Below are 17,446 nucleotides of genomic sequence, written 5' to 3' on the forward strand. Positions count from 1 at the left end.
AATTATTCTTCTTCACTAGATCATGTATTGGGGAAATTTTATGTTTTTGTAATTCCTTATTCAGAAAACACATGTTTCTTACATTTAATTGGTGATATTGGTGATTTCCATAAGCACAGGCCAATCTGTGTTCTACATCTCTACATAATATTTTTGTTTTGTTAGCACTAATTGATTTTGTTGTATTTTCAGTCCTTGATTCATTATACACAAGTCAAGGAGAAACATGATCTCTTTGTTTATGGAGCTAGCTCATCATAACAGCTGATTTCCTAATTATCCATTTGCTATATAGCCTTGGCCTTTGAAGTTTCCTTTTTGGTGTGTTAGTCAAGATGCTTTGTTTGTAGACTGTAACTCCTATGTAAGGTAAGGGATTTTAACTTTTTCACAGAATCTGAGGAGAATTAGTCTAACAGGCTATGCAGATAAAATAATTTTTCTTTATATATTTATTAATTTATTTACTTTACATCCCAGCCACAATTTTTCTTCTCTCCTCCCAGTCCTCCCCAGAGCCTTCCTTCTCTCACCATGTACTCCTTCTCCCATTCTCTTAAGAAAAGGGGATTCCTTCCATGGATGTGAACTAACCTTGGCATATAAAGTGGCAGTAAGACTAGGCACATCTTATGAAGCTAGACTAGGCAGCCCAATTAGGGGAAAGGGTTCAAAAAGCAGGCAGCAGGATCAATGATAGTCCCTGCTTCCTGATTAGGAGTCCCCCCACATGAAGACCAAACTATACAACCATTAACATCGGTGCAGAGGGCCTAGGTGAGTACCATGCATGCTCACTGGTTGGTAGTTCATTCTCCATGTGCCCCTAGGAGCCTAGGTTAGCTAATTTTGTAGGTTTTCTTGTGGTGTTCCTGACTCCTGGGGCTCCTATCATCCTTCCTCCCCCTTGTTCACAGGATTCCATAAGCTCTGCTAATGATTGGCTGTGGGTCTCTGTATCTGTTTAAATCAGTTGCTGGGTGCAGTCTCTCTGATACCAGTTGTGCTAGGCTCCTTTCTGCAAGTATAGCAGAATCTCATTAATAGTGTTAAGAGTGCTCTCTCTCTCAGTGCATGGGTTTCAAGCTGGGCCAATCATTGGTTGACCATTCCCTCAAATTCTGCTCCATCTTTGTAACTTCACATCTTATAAGCAGGAGAAAATGTAGGTTGAAGGTTTTGTTGATTGGTTGGTTCCCCATCCCTCCATTGGTCATCTTGTCTGGTTACAGGAGATAGCTGTTTCAAGCTCCAAGTACCCCATTGCTAGGAATCTTAGCTAGGGTCACCCTCATAAATTCCTGGGATTTTTCCCTGTGGACATGTGCCAGCTATGGTTAGTCAACATCTTTGGAGTTTCTTTTCTTTGAAGGACTCTTACATTATGAATACTAGTCATGCCAAAGTCAAAGTTAGACGTCTTCACAACTTTCTTTATTGCTGAGTTACACTAGCAGAGATGATATACTTTCCCTGCAAATGAATAGAATGATAAACTACCACATCCAAAAGTAGGCTTTGTGTTAGCACAACGATAGACAGACTGAGTTCTCATAGAGCTTTGCTTCCAGTTTGAAGTATCTTTCTTGAAGTGGCATTGCTGCTGCCCAGCACTGGAAACCACAGTAGTTTTGCTAGATGAACTCTAACAGGATATAATTAAGTCTGATTCTTGGCTCCATAACTTCCAATTTTACTGCCATTCCTTCTAATTTCTCTTCAATTGACCTTGCTTCCCTGCCAGCTTACATTTCCCTGTGAAGTCCAAGTCATGCTTTCAAACTGAAAATCTGATAATACCACTTCCCTAATCAAATCTCATCCTGGCATTTCTCTGGCCCAAGTCGAGACTCCTGAGGAATGAACTTCCTATGGCTGCCATGACAAATCACTGAAAGTCTAGATAGTTTTAAACAAATCAAATGTATTATCTCCAAATTCTGGGTGCTTTGTGTCTGAGCTACAGTGTGAGCAGGGACATGCTCTTTCTAAAATCTCCAGAGGAGTATTGTTCCCCACTTATTCTCTAGTTTTTGCTGTTGCCCATAGTTTTTAGTGTCTTTTATAGCAGTGTAGAGGTAGCCTCTGTGCCTCCTCCTTCATAGGATCCTCATTCTTGCTTTGTGTATTTTTCTGTCTTCACATGGGGTCATTTTCATATAAGAAATCCAGTTATTAAATATGAGGACTGCTCAGACTCAAGATGACCCTAGTTTAAGTGGTGTACATCTGCTAAAGCTCATTTCCAAAAAGGAGCTACTTTAGGAAGATTTCGAGACAAAAAACATCAATACACCTTTTGCCAGAACAAATTTCAGCTCATAATAGTGCCCTGTAAGATATTTCTTCATATTTCTCTTATATAATTTTCCATCTTCTCCAATTAACTTTATTCTCTATGCTCTCTGTCATTAACTCTTGACCCTTGCCTTCAGCCTGTTTTGTGTGTTCCTTACAGTTTCATACTTTGTAACAAGGAGAAACTCCTTACCTGATTAAGTCCCCTGTGTTGACTCCTTTCCCCATAGTTACCAGTATCATGCATTCTTTCTTTATCTCTCACAACAAGCCATACTCACTTAGGCTTCCTCTCTTGAACCTAGAGATAACTCTACCTCTTCTACATTATGTATTCTTCTCTTGACAGAAACAACTCATTTTTTCAGTAGTATTTTTCCTATTTTTTTTTATAAACGACCACATTTTGTTAGTTTTTATTACCCAGTAGTGTAGAGTCAGGCTTTTGTTGGAAAAGCATAGATATTTTTGAATCAGTAAATATCTTTTACTGATTCATATTAGGAATCATTATTCATATTAGGAATCATCATATTAGGTTCATATTAGGAGTCTTGCATTGTAGATAAAAGAATGGTTTAAATCACAGAAACTTTCCTACAACTTCTTATTTTTAGCAGTACCTTGGTTAACAGTCCAAAGGTCATCCATGGCTTACGTCAGTCCTTTGGCAAAACAATGAAAACACAATTTTACCAAAGCCATTTGCTCACTTCTTTTTGATTTATTACAGTTGTTTTATGCTAGTTGTTACAATAGTGTTTTATTATTTTTCTACATAGTATAATCATTTTAATGTCTAGAAATACCAATTCTTCAAAAACAAACAACAAAGCCAGAGCTTTGTGTTACTTCTAAAGGTTTTCTGACTATTTATTTGAAATTCTTAGGACTCAGGACTAAGATTGCTGATCCCCACCCACTGTATAGTCTAAATCAAGGACTTCCTCAATTATTTACAGACTTCCCCAAGAAGAGAAAGGCACACATGGCAATTCATATAAAATTATTTAATAGTCATCATTGAACATTATCTGTTTTGATCATTATATATGGAATCATTTGATTTAAAATTTCAAAAGTACATATGTGGTAGGAACCATAATAGGACAACCTAATAACTAGCAGGTGATCTTCCTGAGATGGTCTGCTTCAGATTATAATATGATCTGTGGCAGATTTACTCTGAATTGGCAAGACCATAAGAGAATTCATTTTAGAAAAGATCCCTGCTGCTTTTCCTGTTATTAAATGTATATAACAATAACTATGTATTAGTCCATCCCCTTTGAGCATATCTCTGCCGATATACAAAGATGTACTGTCTTGAAGTGATGCTCTATAGACATATAAATGACTTCTTAAGTCTTAATGATGATCCTATAAGAATTCTTAAAATTATATCAGTGATTATTAAGCTCTTTTATAGTGGGGCTGCTGTTAGGTCAATTTCTGATCATCAAAACTGCAATGAGAACTCTGTCAGTCTCCTATGTGTTACCAGTTAATTGCCTTTTAGATAGTAACCAGGCTTTCTCCTACTCAGAGCATATTCTAGGAGGTTGTTAAACAATTAACCAAAGGCCATGAAAAGGGAACTAATGATTTACCATAGGTGTTAGGACAGTATATAAAATATTGACTGGGTTTATCCATATCAAACTTCCTTAATTACTTAGTTATAGTTTTCAAATTTCAGTGAACCTGTGGAGCTGTGATAGGTGATGGATGTTTAGCCGGATAATTATTACTAATGGATATATATCTAAACATTCTCTGCTGTAAACTTCTATTTACAGTTTTACTATTTATAGTTTGACTTTGTGTGTGAACTTTTGATGAACTTTTTAGCAACTTCTTAGCAAGTGATCACGAATTCGGAAAGATATTTAAGTACTGAAGGCAAAGAGAAGAGTCAGAACTGAGCTGAGAAGAATTGACTGTGAGAGGGAACTGAGCTGAGGAGAAGTTTTTAGATAGAACTGAACTCAATAAGAACTTAGAAGTATAGGCATAGCATTGGGAGAAAAGGCATTGAGTGTAAGAGCCTTATTGTGAGATCTGAGAAGGAGTAGAGAGCAAGATTAGAAGGAGAATGCAGAATGGAATAACTTAGAAACTATAGATAGCATAAGAAACTAAGAGAGCAATGTACACAATGCAGAAGGAAAGAGGAAAAAGGAAGAAGCTACAGAGAGCAGAAGGAGCAGGCAGGATTCTCCTTACCATGGGACAGAAAAGGTCCTTTCTTAATAACAAAGCAGGTTTAGTCTTATTAAACAGAACAAAGCTCTGTTTACTTTTTTTTCAAACTTGGGTTTAATTCATTTAGCATTAAAAGGGTAGAAGCTTTTTCTTTCTCTATGCACTAAAAAATGGAGCTCAATTTTTTAATCCAAAATGAGTGACTTCTTCCTGCTCCAGTCTTTTGCTCCATAAGCATTTGTAAATATGGATGTATGTGTGTGTAAGTATGTAATTGTGAGAATGCATTCAAGCTTAACCCAATTGCTGTGAACGGAAATGTACAAATACACATGTGTAAATCTGTATATGAACTTATGAGAGTTTATGTATATTTGCTTGTGTAAAAGTTTTTCCTTCTGTAAGTGTTATTCTCTTCTCCTGGTTCAATAGAAGTTTATTGCTGCAAACTTCCCCCTATCTCAACAAGCAAGAGGCATGTGAACAAAAGGGAAAAGGCTCTAGCAATTAATCCTTTACTTAATCTCCTGGTGTTTTAGGATGAGGTGCTAAGTGCCAGAGACTGCAGTTTCTGGCCTCAGAGGAACACAGAAGGCAGGAAGCAATAGTAGCATAGCAATTTAGACTTAGATAAGTAAACTTTTTATTATTATACACCAACTCTAAATATCTTATAAGACAAAGTCTTATACTCTATCAATGCTCTTCCTCCTATGCTGCCTCAGAAGAACCAATAAGAAAAAAGACCCCTCTGAAGCTGGCCCCCAGCGCATACAGAATTTATTAATTTAATAATTTTTAATTATATAATGGCGCTCTCTCTCTCTTTACTTTCCATTTTCCTAAGAGAAATGCATTTTGGTGTTTCCTGTCAGATTATATATGCACAGAGAATGAAATATTGTATCTTTATACAATATAAGTTTACTTGAGAAAATATATTAGTTTTCTAAAAGCATTTGAATAATGTCATTATTTATACTGCAGATAGTAACAAGAAGATGTTCTTTAATGACACACTTTGTCATAAAAATTGCTAAATGTTGTAATCATATAGAACAGTTTTTCACAATAATGCTGACCACAACTGATATAATCCATTTAACTCTAGGTTCAACCTATATGTGTCTCAAGATATACTGATATCATTAGATATATGTAGAATTGCACAATGTACCAACATCTTTAGCTATATCTAGAATTGCACAATGTACTGACATCACTAGACATAGCTAGAATTGCATGAGTACAGAATATCACTCTTTTAAAAATTTTTGTAAAATTTAATTTTTTTTATTTTTTAAAATTTTTATTGGATATTTTTATTTACATTTCAAATGTTATTCCCTTCCCCAGTTTCCTGTCTATAAATCCCTATCCCATTCCCCTCCCCTTCTTCTATGCAGGTGTTCCCCCACCTATCCACCTCCCCCCCCCACCCTGACATTCCCCTACACGGGGGGTGGGGGTGGGGTTCCAGCTTTGGCAGGACCAAGAGCTTGTTTTCCTATTGGTGCCGAACAAGGTCATCCTCTGCTACATATGCAGTTGGAGCCATGGGTCACTCTATGTGTACAAGAGCATCACTCTTAAACACATTTTATTCAGTTGGTAAGTGAACTGAAATAGGGACAGTGTTATGGTTGACCATAAATGACCCCTATAGGCTCATGTATTTAGCTATATGGACTCTGATTAATGACACTGGTTGAGGAAGTTATAGCACCTTGAGAAGTGGAGCTTTGATGGAGGAAAGGGCTGGACTTTAGGTTTTATACCTTTATTCAACGTCCTGTTTCCTCTCTGCTTCCTGATTTACCATGCCAATTTGTTACCAGTTTGCCTTCTTTTCCTACCACCATACCTTCCCTGCTTGTTGCCATGTCTTTATACCATTAATGCAATAATTCCTTAAATCTGTGAGCCAGGATAACTTCCTCCTCCATTAAATTTCTTTTGTCAATCATTTTGTTGACTTGAGAAGAAAGGCGAGTGAACAGAAATCAGTACCAAGAAATGGGGCAGTTGTGATAGACCTGATCATATGGTTTTACAACACTGGAACTGATTTTTGAGAGTTGAGTATAGGTGTTTGGAACTGTGGGATAGAACTGACTTACAATGTCTGTAGCAGAGCTTAATTGGAAATTTTGGTTGTAGTTTGGAAGACAAGAATGATGAGAGAAAAGGACAGTGGCAATGAGGTTTCAGAGCAAGAATAAGGACTCTGTTGGGATCTTGGATAAAGATACTATAGCAAATTATCTGGCTACATTCTTTGTCTATCTTGAGGCTTTGAGTAAAAGTGACTTCAACAGCAAACAATAGATTTGTTTAGAGAAGGAAATTCCAAAAAACCCAAAGCATTGAGTCAATTGCATGGCTAAATTTGAGTGCTCTATTCTAGGGCAGCAGGCTCCCCAAGTTAAAACCCACCACCCAGGAAAGCAATTCTCCAAATGTATCTACCAAGGCATACAGCTATGCATCAAATGTGGCTTAAGGAACTCAGGCTCCATCTGAGGTGACAGAAAACCTGGCCACCTTGACCATGGTGTACTTACATTGCAAATATAAAACATGTAGGAGTCTATGGGGTGCTGCAACACAGTTCAAGAGAATTGCTGAGGATAGGAGATGTATGGAAGGGTTGGTGCACTTGAAAGGAGGTCTTTTAGATGACATGTTATTAAACTGTGAAGATGAAGTCTAAGTTGTAATATGGTTCATGGGAGGTTAGAGATTCTAGAGCCATGGTTCATCTGGTATAGAAGACTGAAGACATGGTGTTGTGTCTAAGAGACACCATATATCCTTCAAGCTTCAAAGCTGAAGGAGTAGGGCAACCCAGTGTCTTTAGAGCCCATCTAATTCTATCACAATTCCCAGATGTTCGACAAAGAACAGCAAAATTTGTCAAATCCTACTTCTACCCCTGTATTGTCAGTTTTGCTAAATCTGATCTTTCATAGATCTGTCCCTATTGATTTCTATTGGATTTGAAGAATTTATTCAGTGTGATTCTATATTGGAACTATATAACTTAAAAAATCACAGTCAGTCACAGTCAAGAGGCTTCCCTTAGTCTCAGAAGAGACTCTAGACTTTGGGTTTTTAAACAGTGTTGGCAGTGTTCAAAACTGTAAAAATGTCCAAAGTTGAACTGAATTCAGTTTTCCCTGATAGATGGCTAGAAGCCTCTAAGAGACAAGGGCAAAATGTGGTTTGAGTGTGAGATATTCCCCAAAGGCTCATGTGTTTGGATACTTGGTTCTCTGCTGGCAGGATTGTTTGGGATGCTGTTTGGTCTAGTCTCTGCTTTCTGACTGCAAATGTTATGAGATGAGCTGGCCTTCTGGTCTTACTATCTTGTCTTTCCCACCTGCTCCCTACATCCAATTATGAAATAATCTTACATTGTGAGCCAGTGTAAGCTCTTCCTCCTCCAAATAGCCTTTGTCAGGCATCTGATCCCAGCAACAATTAAATTAACTAATACATGTTGTGATAAATATGAATTGTTCTTCATATATTTGCAACTTCCTGTGCCTTCCTATGGGATTCTTGAATCTGTAGATTATGTCAAGTAGTTCAGAGAGGCATAATTTGGTAAAATTATATATTGGATAGAGAACGTATGAGATATAAATGCAACTTCATCTTATTCAGTTTTCAAAAGGGAAGATGTAGAGCTATTTGCCATCACATGGATTAACCCACAGCACATTATATTATCTGAAATAAACCAGTCACAGAATGACAAATACTATAGATGATCCCTTTATATGAGGTTTCTAAAATAGTCAAAGTCATAAAATCACAGAGTAAAATGGAGTAAAGGACGCCAGCAGCTAGAGGGAGGAGAAGGTGGAATATTATTCCTTTTGTTATGCAAAATGAGTAAATTCTAGATATCTGAGAATAGCCACACAGCACTTATAGTTAACAAGACAGAATTGTGTGGTTTTAGGAAAGGTTGTAGATAACCTTCCTATGGTATTTTTACCATCCTTTCCCCATGCCAAAATTATAGTGGAAAAATTTGAGGTAATAAATCCTGTGCAACCTTGGCTTGATGATAATAACATAGAGTATGTGATTATATCAGATAGATAATGATATAGATTAAATGCATGCAGTTTTTGATATATTAATGACAAAACTTAAAGCATATATTAAACATTGCTGCATATAGCTCAGGATTATTTTTGAAATCACATTCTTTATTTGATTAAGAAATTATGGGTTGAGGATTTAGCTCAGTGGTAGAGCGCTCGCCTAGCAAGCGCAAGGCGCTGGGTTCGGTCCTCAGCTCTGAAAAAAAAAAAAAACTAAATGAAGAAATTATGTAATGGATATAAAAAAAACTGGATTTACCAATCTCTTTAAACATTTTTTAATGTGTTCTGCATTATAATCAGCTGCATTTTATGTATTCAAATATATTATTCTGCCACCAGAATGACAAAGGGATCCAAAGCACAAATCTTTAAAAACTTTTACCTTCAACCCTAGAAGCTGTACCTTTTGGCTCTTTTATCTTATTTGAGATGTACAGTTACCTGGTGCTTTTGAAGGCTTTCAACTCAGAAATCCAAGGAATTTGGTTGCATGATCCATGTGTCTGTTTATGTCTGTAAGACCTAGCATTCAATCCCACACATGCTTTATCACCACGAGGACTACTATGTCTTCCGAACTCATCTTGGTTCCAGTTGCCTGCTTTCTTACCCATCTTTTCTTATGGAAGTTTATTACACAAGTGGTTTTCTTCTATGTAGCATGAAGGCCTGGCTTTTAAGCTTACTGTTACTTTGGTAATAAGTCATTTTGCAGTCTGTGCTTTAGTTCTCTTATAGGCAAGGTTATCTTCTTTTATTTGGTGGTAAAGATTTAATGACTAATGGCTGTGATGCCCTTAGGTGTCATTAAAGAAAACACAATATATAAATATTTGCTGCCAGATAAGTCTGTCTGTGAGTTGTGGATTGATATCTATATGCAGGTGAGAGTAGGTACAAGATAAGACAAAACTTGTGATTGGGCAGTACAAAATAAAAGGCAGGGACAGAGTTCTTAAAAGGTGGGAGAGAGGGGGAGAAGGCAAGAAAAGAATATGGAGAAGGAGAAGGATGACCCACCCACTCCCATGTGGCTTTAATTAACCACAAGTAGCTATGAATATCTTATAAGGGATGGATTATTTTTTGGTTGTGAGCCTAGCCTTTAACGGCTGAGCCATCTCTCCAGCCCAAGGGATGGATTATTATAGGATAATTTGTCTTATCTAGGTGGGCAGTTTATATCAATATTAATTGGGTTTGTGTTTATTGTGTGGACATTTTGTGGAGTGACAATTTATGATATAAATCTGATTGATGAGTAGGAAGCTTCTAGAGTTTTGATTTTACTGGATACTGAGAGTTGTGAGTATAACAACAGGGGGTGAATGCTGGGAATATGAGTAGAGTCCACAGCAAAGAGCCTAGAGATAGAAGGCCATTGATGGGGCTAGCCATGGGGGCAGAGAGATGGCCTCAGGGCCCAGAGAGTAGCTTGTACTAGTGTGGGACAAAAATTGAGAATTTAGTAAGTTGGATGGAGACATTTTGAGAACACCCTGCTAGTGCCATGTGACCTACTGGTGCCAGCTGGCGCTAGTGTGGCATCGTGTCACAATTTCTTTTCCTATTATTTACCACTACAGTGAGTTTTAATAATGGTATAATAGAAACCTAAAATTTTGAAAGACAGGTCTTTTAGAAAAAAAAAAAGGTTAGTGCAATATGCTAACCATAATCACTTTTTTTTTTACTTTGTCTTCTAGTTGCTGCTAAAGTAATCAAGCAATGTTGAGCGTCACACATGCAGACCAAGCAGACAATACTTACTCAGTGAGGCAAACTTCCTGCATCTCTTATTTGGTCTACCAATTGGTGCAGAGATCTGGACATCCTATATTTTTAAATTAAGAACTACGAGTCCGGTCCTGAAGCATGGAGTATTAATTTTCCAACGAAAAGAGGCTAATGGGCTTGATTTTCATCTTTATCACATTTGCTAGGCACCACAGATATTTTTTCAAGCTTTCTGCTTTTAGATTTGAATTTGCCTTTACCAATCCCTCAGTGTCTCTGCTAGCCCTGTCTTCAGAAAGCATACAGAAAGTCTTATCTAGTAGCAGAATTTTGTTTGAGAAATCCAGATGGCTTAGAAGAAAAAAAAATACATCAGTGTTTACTTCATCACTAGAATTTCCTGACAGTGATCATAGAAATGGCTTATTTATACTTGGCTGTTTTGTACGGTCAACAGAAACAATAGTAACAGCACAATGCTGGTCTACAAAATGTAGTACACCACTGAGACAATTTCCAGTAGTTAGTGCTCTGTTCTTAATAGCTTGAATCTATAGATGTGAGAACCAAAAGACAGAAATCGAACTGGACTGTTCCACCATAGTCTTAGGGGATCATCTCAGTTTGGATCCTGCCAGATAACTTAAGTCTCTTCTCCAAAAGAGTTTGTTTTTCCTAAAATGAAGCCCTTCCATTAGGAGACAGAAAATGGATAGATTGTTTGATAAATTCTAGGCTGGGGATTAACACTTGGTTTCTTGAGACTTGACATGGAGATAGAAGCGTAGGAAAGAAATAACCTGCTGAGATACTGAGACGTGCATCCTTTCCAGCTATGAATGTAGTAATGAGATGAGGAGCAGAGATATATGTGCCCTAATGGGAGTGGTTTCCAGTTGGTTCTTTCATAGCCCGTGGTTTTGGCAAACAGATAATAACCATGTCTGGTAAACACAACTGAAGACAGCTCTCCATATAAGCTTGTGTTCAAAAACTGTAGTTTAATAGTATACAAATTTTTAAAATAAAAGTAGGAGTTGAATAAAGGCAAAGGCAGATAAAATAGATCAGGACACTGAGGTCCAATAGCTCTTCATTCTGATGCTAAGTTTGGTGACATACCACTTAGGCACTGCATGTTCTTATCATATTTGCAGAATGAATGACTTCCTGTTAGGAGAGAGTTTGTGGATCAATGCTTTTGTTCTGTTCTGAAGTGACTTGTTTTGGAGTGAGCTTTGAACAGGTTTTCCTTAGTTGCTGATCATTCATTCATTGATTGTTTGATTTACATTCACACAAAATGAGGTAAAAATAAAGATGAAAATAAAAGTTGGGCAATTGTCTAGTTTAAATTCGTGTTAAATGCCAACCAACCAGAGCTTCTAGGGACTAAGCCACTACCCAAAGACTATGCATGGACTGACCCTGGGCTCCAACCTCATAGGTAGCAATGAATATCCTAGTAAGAGCACCAGTGGAAGGGGAAGCCCTTGGTCCTGCCAAGACTGAATACCTAGTGAACGTGATTGTTGGGGGGAGGGCAGTAATGGGGGGAGGATGGGGAGGTGAACACCCATATAGAAGGGGAGGGGGATGTTGGTCCGGAAACCGGGGAGGGGAATAACAATTGAAATGTAAATAAGAAATACTCAAGTTAATAAAGATAAAAAAATTCGTGTTAAGAAACATACAATCACCCAAAACTGGTTTGCTTTGTTGCTCCACAAATTCTTGATTTAAATTATGACTTTGTTGATTTAAATGATGACTTTATTGTATTGAATAATTCAAGTGATCAGCCTATTTACATTCAGAAAGTCTTTAATTTATTTAAAAATTAATTTTGTGCAATTGCACATGCTACTTCATCTACCGTTTATATAAAGTTTCAATATATTATAGGGGAAATGCAGAGTGTTCATGCAGGCTATAAAATGGCATGGGTATGATTAATTATTCATCACTTGAGCAGGGTAAAATAGGTGGACAGAAGTTTAAGTTCACTTGTTTTTGAGATCAAGTTACTTTTGTTATGAATTTTGATTTTTAATCCTTAAACTGGGACTAAATATGATAAGAACAACAACCAAGGTAAAAAACTTAACACTGTAAAAGAAACCATGTCTTTTCGTTCTGCTTTTCTGGTCTGCGAAACATGGATAACAGTGTCCCTTTTTGGAGTTATAAAGATGAAATTTATTAAAGAACAAAATGGGCAAGGCCCTCAGGGCTCTATCTGCCAATGGGCACAGTGTTCACTATGCACCAAGCATTGTGCCAGCTACTTAGTCTACATATTATTTTGTTTTCTTCTCATCAAATTCTACGCACTATTATTGCTATTCACTTTACAGGCATCTGTGGATCTTAAGGAGATTAAGGCATTTGCTTAAAGGGACAGTAAGTGGTAAAATCAGGGTTTTGGATCAGACATTCTGGCACAATTCCATTACGTCATTTCCCTAAGGAACACCCGCCGGATGATCTGCAAACATTTAAGACTCTCACCAGCTAATTAGCACAATAATGTTGGATGTATCATAAACTGCTATACAAATATTAAATACTAAATGTCAGGCACAGAAGAGAGAATAGTGCCCCTATTTCATACTTCAAATTCCCAAGTTCCCCTGTGAGCACTGACACTGCTAAGCCATGCTTCAGGAAGGCAATATTCCACTATTTGAAACTTAGCTTTTATACTTACTTAAAACATTTCCTTAATTTTACTCTTTCCATAATTTGTAGCTTTTGTAATCTTATGAGTCCTTGCCAAATGGATTGACATTCAGGGTAAGATCTAACCTCAGTAGGAATACCGTGATAGGAAGGGAGACGGTGGGCATTCAGTGCTATAGACAAGGGTAATAGGAAGAATTACAGGAAGCCTGTTAGTGTTTGTGGGGTCTTTCCTGATGAAGTGGATGTGAAGGCCACAAGGGGAAAAAAGAAACATATAGTGCTGGACAGTTGAGTTCATTTGCATGGTTTGATGCTATGAAGTTACTTACAGACTTACAAAATGTTCTCACGTATTGAAGGAATAAGATTCTGAGTATCTGCTTGTTAAAATTTTGCCTCCAGCCACACACATAAAAATTAAACACGAGCTCCTGATTCTGAGCACAGTCACCTGTGTGGAGGCAGTACTTGTGGGATCTATTTGATGTAATTGATCAATTGACACAGTATCTTGAGAGTTTGCTTAATGAATAATAACAATGACTGATTGATATAACTGCAGCAACTTCTCCTGCTGGGACAATTGCCCACCATTTTTGGAAGTCACAGGAAATACATTATGTGTTCTTAAAAGATGTCTTCTCAGTATGATATCATGACCTTCCACCTACTCCTTCTCTGATGTGAAACCTGATTGCAGAACCTTCAAAGCCTATTTGACTGTAGCAGTGTCCTCTTCACTGCTGCCTTCTCACTGTTGGCTCTGAAGTACATCTCCATCCCATGATTCCATGTGAGTTCTGGTAGCCTCTGCAGTATTGTTGAAATATCACCTTCCTCCCTTAGAACTGGGCTTGACCCTCACTGCAAGCTGGTGCCTTAATTATCACCATTAAAAATGTAATCATAGTGTGGGGTAGGAAAGAAGTAGTCATAGGTATTTCAGATTATATATCAAGGATTGGTCTATGGCAGCTTTTTGGTGAGAAAAAAAAATGGGTGAAGGGTGGATTTCCCTACCATCAGTATATTGACTTTATGTATCCTTAACATGTTTCCTATAATACCCGCCTGCTTATGTTTCTTATGAAATACAGACCTTTAATGTGTCTCTTAATTTATATTTCCAGACGCTTCTCAGTATCATTCATCAACAGAACTCAGTATGAAATGAAAGGAGAATATTCACACATACATTATACAATTCTATTAGCAACTCAAGTAAATATCAATTAAAAGACTTGACATTTCTATCCATTTGAGTGTTTGAATATTTTATTCCCTTTTAGGTATTTAAGGGGTCACTCTTTAAATAGCTTGGACTGATATTAATTGTTATATAGTCATTGTGTAGTATAAAGTTGTTTTGTTGGTGCCCGCCACCCCGTAGGTCTTCCATACATAAAAGGTAAATCACTATGCTCACTCTTCTTCAATCCTAGCATGGCTTTCTGCTCTTTCACAAATGATCAAATAATTGATGATTATTGGTGATCCGTGTAGAATATGTTAGTGAATTGTTGAGAAACAGCACCAACTGATGAGTTTCTTGGATGTTGCACGGTTTTAGATTTAAAGAGAGAATATCGCTATGTCCCACATTTTGTTAAATTGGTATCAATGGAATCAATTTCAATCTATAAAGGGTGTATTGTTTTAAGTGATACAGAGACTAGTGAAGATGAAGACACCAAGCTATGGTGACTTAACAGACAAATGCTTGCGTCTGACTGTAGTCTTCTCACCACAGCAGAGCTGGCACATGTTAATTTTGAGAAAGTGTGCCAAAATGCTGGTCTCTTTTTCCTGCAGTAAAATTACTAAATATTAATTTGGTGACACTGGCAATAGAACCTGGAGTGGGGGGCTTAAGAATGCTAAGCAAGAGTTCTATCCCTGAACTACATCCCAAGTCCCACTTTTATACTAGGAAACATACAAAATAATGATTTTCCTTATCATATTTTCACACGTGCACCTCTGCTACCACTGTTTAATATGTTTTACCCCTTTCTTCCCTCAAATAGTCCGTCCCTCTTCTGCTTTACCCAGCCTAGTTAAATATGGATTTCTATTCAAGAGAATGCAGAATGGTGTTGCATTTCCTCCCATCACTTCTCTTGTTCTTGCTGCTACTTCCCTTTCCATCCTATCCTTCCCTTAACGTATTTCACCCTTCTCCTGTCATGTTCTGTGTGTATGATAATCTTCCTGAATGAACTATGAGTGTACTTTTAGAATATACCTATGCAGCAAATGACATAAAAAGTCATCTGAATGAGCTCACATGCCATGTATTGACATGAGAATTTACCTCAGGGTAAGATATATATATATATATATATATATATATATATATATATATATGTATATTATTACTGCATTGTGCCTATATAAGGAGTGGTTTACAACGTACAGCCTTAAGTCTCTTAACCCCAAGATATTTGAATTTATGGTCAAAAGCTAAAATTTTTTATTCCAGGAAGCAGTGAATCTTCTAATACCAAGATTTAGTGTTATCTCCCATGACAAGAAGACTCATAAAGAGGTACTTTCTTATTATTTTTGTGATAGGAAATAGTCTTTTCATATTCAGTTTTTGGCTTAGTCACCTTTTTTTTTATAGATTTCCAGTTCCAGCTTACCTAATCCTTTTTGCAGAAGGCTTTTTCTGAACCATTGATTTATAAGACATACTACTCCCCAGCACTGATTTCTTTTTGTTTATTTCATATATATATAAATGAGTTCCAGACTTAAATATTTTTGTGAGTACTGTGTTTGGAACATCCCCACCACAGGTAACAATTTAAACTCTAGATAAGATACAAGAAAATAATGAGGTGAAGATATTGGAGAACAAGAAAAAGACAAGCAAATCCCAGAGGAAACATCATCATTTGTATGAAGGGATCAGAACAGGATTTTTTTTTTATCTTCATGGCTTTTATTCTGATGCAGGTTAAAGTCAGCAATGTGCATCGTGGTCAAACAACAGAATGTCTGCCATCTTTCTGGTCTGATGAACAGAGAATACACTTGGAGGGAACCAGCCGTGAAAAAGCAAGGGTACTCCGGGGATGGAGAGGCAGTAGAGTGGGAAGCTGAAATTATATGTAAAAGCACTGATTCAGTATGAAAAGGCTAGTCCCTGGTCCATCAAGAATAGGGAAGATCCAAACCTTCTCTTCAAAAGAATGAACTGCTATTCAAGAGGCAAAATTTACATGTCAGATGCACACAGTTCAATTTCTGTTTTTTTTTCTTTTTTTTTCTCAAAAATATACTCTTTGGAGGTACATGGCAACATCAAGGATAATACAATAATTTTTACAGTGTCTGGGATATAATACAAAATTACTGATTCTTTGGAGACTCAGTATAAGAAGAAAAAAAAAACATTTCATTGAGTTAGATCTACTATAGATGTTTGCTTGGATTATACTCACAAATTCAAGAACCATAAGAGGGTAACACATCTGGGAAAATAAGTGAAAATAAGTGGCAACTTTATAACTTAAAAAGAGTAAACAACCATAGAATTTCTTGATTAGGTTTTACAACTGGATGGAGTTAATAATTCATTATTGTCCTGGAAGACAAGTAATGGAATTGCTAGTATTTTATAAAAGAAGAAAGCTGTAAGGAGTCGTCACCTGGGAAGACCCAACATATTGTGTGTCTAGGGCAAAGAAGAAAGCTTGAGGACACCAGACACCTGAGAATATTTACCTTTCATATACAACACATCAAAGTGAATCTATGTAAAAATAAGAACAGTGAAATTTTATTTGTGATGCAGAGAGAAGATTAAGGTGGTCAGGAATTGGGAATGGGAAGCTTACGGTCATTCGTGATACAAGTGTGTGCTAAATACTAAATAGGTATTTGGTAAGGCAGCAGCTAGCCACTTAAAAGTACTTTATTGCCTTGAAGTTTGAATTTTATATGAAAAGAACACAAATCCCTAGTCCCCTTTCTACCATCAGCTTCCTTCTCCCAACCACAGTGTATGATTGCAAGAAGACAGATGCTCAATGAATCCTTCTTGAGTTATGTTCTGTATATTTTTCAGCTCTATTGATTTAGTGCAGATGAATAGACAATGGCAAAATGGCTTAAAAGTACATGGAAGGATAAAATGAAGAAATTCCCTGACTGCCATGAGCTAATGAAATTAAATATTATGTATACTTCATATTATACAAGAAATGGACAGACTTTACATTTTGGAACTCAGGTTGTTCTGTATTAGGTATATATTGTAAATCAAGAACTTAAAGTACATAAGTCTCAAAGAATGTGTAAGAGCCATTAACTATAAGAATATTGTAAAGTAAATATTATTCTTCTCCCATTCCACTTTTCAACAGAAACTGAAGAATGCAAACAATAAGATT

The sequence above is a fragment of the Rattus rattus genome, chromosome 7 (genome assembly GCF_011064425.1).
Source record: "Rattus rattus isolate New Zealand chromosome 7, Rrattus_CSIRO_v1, whole genome shotgun sequence".
In the NCBI taxonomy this organism is placed as follows: Eukaryota; Metazoa; Chordata; class Mammalia; order Rodentia; family Muridae; genus Rattus; species Rattus rattus.